This window comes from Trichosurus vulpecula, chromosome 1, assembly GCF_011100635.1.
Source record: "Trichosurus vulpecula isolate mTriVul1 chromosome 1, mTriVul1.pri, whole genome shotgun sequence".
Taxonomy (NCBI): domain Eukaryota; kingdom Metazoa; phylum Chordata; class Mammalia; order Diprotodontia; family Phalangeridae; genus Trichosurus; species Trichosurus vulpecula.
This window is the reverse complement of record NC_050573.1, coordinates 388,368,075-388,374,074: the sequence shown is the minus strand read 5'-3', so window position 1 is coordinate 388,374,074 and position 6,000 is coordinate 388,368,075.

Below are 6,000 nucleotides of genomic sequence, written 5' to 3'. Positions count from 1 at the left end.
AATATCATCTACCCAGGAACCTGGGTCGCACTCTCCCATCAACATATATAGTTTTCTTTGGGGGAAGAATGGGTAGAAACTTATAAAAACCTATCAGGGAGACACCTGAGTTTGGAATCCTGTATGCCCAGAGAAACTCAGAATTCTGGACTGTAGGCCAGAGTTAGGGAACAGTTTCTACTACTTGCTGGGAAAAACTACTCTCCCTCTGGGCCTCTCCATGCTCCTGCTGGACAAAGCCACTTCTCTGCTATTTTTTGGCCTCTGAAGCAGTGTTTAAGTTCTTTTGGCAAAGAGCAGCCATAAATCTGGGATCTTCAGAGCTACATAGGTAAGCTTCTAGGTTATGTATTACCCTTAGGTGAAAAGCAGTCCCTTTAAGTCTGATATCTGCAAAACTATTCAGATTCAGGTCAACTCTGTGGCTTTTGAAATGTCCCCCCACTCACCCTAATGCATAGAAGGTTTTAAAGAGCAATTAAAGGCCTCTAAGTGTTTTCTCCTCTATGAAGCTGTAGAAAGCACCCAATAAAAAAGCAGCCTCTCCCTGATCAGCTCTTCAAACAGAAGATTCTTCTCTCTCCAGTCAGTTCCAAGCCTCTGAGCTTCCTCCAATCATATCAGCCTAATACATCAACTTCTGGACTTCTCTGTTTCTAGTAAGCTGGTGCACCTAGGCTTTGCTTCACTCCCCTCCCTGCTTCTAATCCTTGGTCAGCTCCTCAGCTCTGTCATCTTCTGTCTTTTGGCTTCTGACTTTGATACTGTCAATCACCCTCTTGTCCTTGATGCTTTCTCTTCTCTCTCTGTTTCCATGGCTGCTCTCTCTTGGTCCGCCTACTGAATCTGACTGTTCCTTCTCTGCCTTCTCTTTGCCAGATCTTTATCCACCCAGTTAGTCATACTCACTAAGAGTAGGGATCTCCCAAAGCTCTATGCTGGGTCTTCTTCTGTATTATCCTACTTGGGGATCTCATCAGCTCCCATTTAACTCTATGTCCATGGCCCTCAGATCTGCTTGTCTAGCCTTAAACTTACTTTTAGCCTCCTGTCTCTCATCTCCTACTACCTATTGGACATTTTGAAGTGGAGATGTCCCAGATCCATCTTAAACTCAACTGTCCACAAAACCTTCTCCTCTTCCTAACCTTCATTATTAAGGGTACCATTATCCTCTCAGGTACCCAGACTCACAACCTAGGTGTCATCCTCCATTGCTCACTCTCTCACCTCCCCCCACATCCAGTCAATTGCCAAGTCCTGTCATTTCTACCTTCAAAACATCTCTAGTATATGCCCTCTTCTCTCCTCTGACACTGCAACAACCCTAATGCAAGTCCTCTATTGAAATAGACAGTCTATTGCAATAGTTTACAGTTTGGTCTCCCAGCCTCAAGTGTCTCCCCAATCTAGTCCATCCTACGCTCAGCTCTGAAATTGAGCTTCCCATGTCACCCTAACCTACTCAGTGAACTCCCATGGCTCCTATTGTCTCCAGAATCAAATATAAAATCATCCCTTTTTCCATTTAAAGCCCTTTATAACTGTGTCCCTTCCTACTTTTCTATTCTTATTATACTTTATTTCCTTCCACATACTCTGCAATTCAATGACACTGGCCTCCATACTATTCTCTGTACATGATACTCCATGTCCTAGCTCTGAACATTTTATTGGCTGAGCCTCAAGGCTGGAACTTTCTCCCTCAATATGTCGGTCCCCTGGCTTCCTTCAAGTCTTAAAATCTTTCTGCAAGAAGTCTTTCCCAGTCCTCCTCAATTTTAGTGCCTTCCTTCTGAAATTATCTCCACTTTATCCTTTATAAAGCTTGTTTGAAGATAGCTGTTTTCATGTCGTCTCCCTAATTAGACCATGAGCTCCTTGAGAACAAAGACTGTCTTTTGCTTTCTTTTTTAAATCCCGAGTGTTTGGCGCAGTGTCTGTGACATATAGGCACTCCTTGACTTGATGACATATATAGCTTATTCTTTGAATTTCCCAACTTCTCATCTGCCTTCTCAAGTGGCTCTCTTGCCTCAAACCAAGGCCTTCTCAAGACTAGTGACCTGCCTCTGTCTTAGGATGAAAAACCTGAAATACACATTTCTGTCAGATTTGACACAAGTAGTCAATATACAGTTTTCTTATAGTCCCTAAACAATTGTTTGATTCAGAGTTTCCCAGAAATAAACTTCCAACTCATGAAAATAATCATAAAGTTTAGCTTCTAAACTAAACAATGAACTTCATCGATCAGATAGCACTTTTGCTTCAGTGGGGGGCTTCTTTCACTCAGATTCTCTCAGAACTGTCTGTGTCATTTTCTTAGACACTTTTATCTGAGGAACTGTTTTTCTCTCAGATATTCTCAGAACTCAAGCTGTTTTCCCCATAAATGTCTTTTTTCTTTTATTCCTTTTAGGAAATAAAATGTACATATAAGAAAGGCAGTACCTCCAGTAATCTTTAATTTGTGTTATCTCTCTGTCTCTATCTGTCTGTCTCTCTCTGTCTGTCTGTCTGTCTCTCTCTCTCTCTCTCTCTCACACACACACACACAAAATCCTCCCTCTCTGTTAACAATTTCTAACTTTCCGTTTCTCTCTTAATTCTATAGTCATTTTGCTTGTTTAATTCTCTCCTCCTCCTCACCAAACCTTCCTCCACCCTTCCAGACTGGTGAAATCAGTGGGATCTCTATGCTGTGGAATGTATAAAGCCAGCCTTTGTCTTAGCCCACATATCTGTAAAACAGCTGATTTTACAAGATATGGAAAGGCATAACCTGCATACTGAAAAAGACTCTACATCCTGGCAACTAGGAAATTGTCTCTTTTGTACCAGGCAGAATTTTTAATGAATACAAATGAAATCTCCATAGAGGAGAGTCATTTGAGCAATGCTGTTATTGAAGGAAAAGGTTATCTCAGCCACTAAAGACATTTGAAGACCATAGATGAATCATCTGGGACAAGTTTACTCACAATTGTTCTACTTCCATTTTAATTTATTTTGGTCACATCCAACAAAACAAGGTTTCCTAAATGGAGGGAGAAAGGGTCTTTTTTACTTGCTAAATTTTCAGAAGACAAATCAAGACAGAAGAAATGATTACTGATTATTTTGCATACTTTTACATCTTAAATCATGATTTCGCACCATGATTTCACATCTTAAAATGTTTCCATTGACCTGGCAATAAAGCCTTCTCTTTATAGGTGCTAATGAAGCTGCTAGAATCCTGAGAACACAGATGAGCTCAGTGTCTCCTCTCTTCATCAGTGAGAGTTGAGATCTTATGATGATCCATTTTGCCTTGTTTTTGGTTTTGGATTGAGACTGCAATGCTCTGATCCAAGGGAAACTCCTAATAAAATACAATGGGGGCACCAATCTCATAATCATTACAATGGCAGCAGAATGTAATATGTCATCCACAAAACTGAGAAGGAAGATTCATTTGATGGCATGTGAGGTCCTTCATATTCAGGTTCATGCTTAACATCAAGAAGCTCCAGAATCCATGTTCCCTCTTGATTTTTATTCACTTTCCAACATCAAGTATTCAAGTAAAATGATAGAAAAATAAAACCAAAATCATGGATGAAAAAAGGAAACAATATTCAATGAAACTTTGGCTAGATAGAAGTTTTTTTAATTTTTTTATTTAATATATTTAGTTTTCAGCATTGATTTTCACAAGAGTTTGAATTACAAATTTTCTCCCCATATCTACCCTCCCCCCCACTCCAAGATGGCATATATTTTGGTTGCCCTGTTCCCCAGTCAGCCCTCCCTTCTGTCATCCCACTCCCCTCCCATCCCCTTTTCCCTTCCTTTCTTGTAGGGCAAGATAAATTTCTACACCCCATTGCCTGTGTATCTTATTTTCTAGTTGCATGCAAAAACTTTGTTTTTGTTTTTGAACATCTGTTTTTAAAACTTTGAGTTCCAAATTCTCTCTCCTCTTCCCTTCCCACCACCCTCCCTAAGAGGTGAAGCAATTCAACATAGGCCACATGCGTATCATTATGTATAACCCTTCCACAATACTCATGTTGTGAAAGACTAACTATATTTTGCTCCTTCCTAACCTATTCCCCTTTACTGAATTTTCTCCCTTGACCCTGTCCCTTTTCAAAAGTGTTTGTTTTTTATTACCTCCACCCCCATCTGCCCTCCCTTCCATCATTCCCCCTTTTTCTTCCTCCTTCTTTCCTGTGGGGTAAGATGCCCAATTGAGTATGTATGGTATTCCCTCCTCAGGCCAAATCTGATGAGAGCAAGATTCACTCATTCCCCCTCACCTGCCTTCTCTTCTCTTCCTACAGAACTGCTTTTTCTTTCCACTTTTATGCGAGATAATTTACCCCATTCTATCCCTATCTCCCTCTCTCAATATATTCCTCTCTCATCCCTTAATTTGATTTTATTTCTTTTAGATATCTTCCCTTATCTTCAACTCACCCTGTGCCTGCTCGCGCTCTCTCTCTCTCTCTCTCTCTCTCTATATATATATATATATATATATATATATATATAATGTGTATATATATACACATATATACATACATACACACTCACATATACATATATATATACATAAACATATATATATATATATGCATATTCCCTTCAGCTACCCTAATGCTGAGGTCTTATGAATCATACACGTCATCTTTCCATGTAGGAATGTAAACAAAACAGTTCAACGTTAGTAAGTCCCTTGCAATTTCTTTTTCTTGTTCTTTTTCTTGATTACCTTTTCTTGCTTCTCTTGATTCTTGTGTTTGAAAGTTAGATTTTCTATTCAGCTCTGGTCTTTTCTCTGAGAAAGCTTGAAAGTCCTCTATTTTATTGAAAGTCTATATTTTGCCTTGGAGCATGATGTTCAGTTTTGCTGGGTAGGTGATTCTTGGTTTTAATCCTTGCTCCATTGACCTCCGGAATATCGTATTCCAAGCCCTTCGATCTCTTAATGTAGAAGCTGCTAGATCTTGGGTTATTCTGATTGTGTTTCCACAATACTTAGATAGAAGTTTTGGAAGAATTTTGTGATATCAATGATTTTCAGACACTGGAATCAGAGTGTGCCTGAGAGTTGTCATAGACCACTAAGAGATTAAGTGACTTACAATCACATAGCTAACATATACATATACGTTTCTTCATATGTGTATACATTATCATATATTATATAAGCATGTAAACATATAGAAATATACATATTATAATTATAATACATAATGAAGTAATAAAGTGATTATATATCATGTGAATATGATAGTATTTGATATATTATGTGTAATGTTATAATATATGTATAAACTTATCTAAAATAAGTATATATTATAATTCATGTCCCAAAAGTCTTAGTGCAGTCTTCAAGCTATTAAAGCTTATTATATATACATATGTATGATGTATCCATATATTATATATGCATGTATATACACATACTTATACACATACATTTGAAGAGGACCATGGGATCGGGAGGCCTGAGGCCTGAGTTCTTTCCCTAGCTATGTCATTAGCTTGCTGTGTGACTTGGAGCAAGTGAGCCCCTCTGAGTCTCAGTTTCATCACATGTACAGTAACGAGGTTGGACTAGGTGAGGGTTCCTTCCTACTTTAATTTCTGTTGTCCTTTGATGTGAAAGGTGGGCTTTTAACAGATAGAAAAGTTCCATAGTCTGTTTCAGTGAAACCAGTGCTGAGACTGGTTGTCTCCCCTGGTCTTTTAAAACATTGTAGAATCCTGTAGGCTTTGATTTCATTTGATATTGTCATTATAAGAGCATTGTATTTCTTGAAGTTAATTATGACCCTTTTACCCCACCCTATGCCACAGTCAAGAGAAACTAAGTTACAAATTAACTATAAATAACTAGAATAATTTGTAACTTTAACACCTAAAATAATGTTCTTTGATTCTTCAATAAAATCCTTTTGATTATCAACAAGCAAAGGAAAGAGCTAGATTCTGAACAAATAAAAT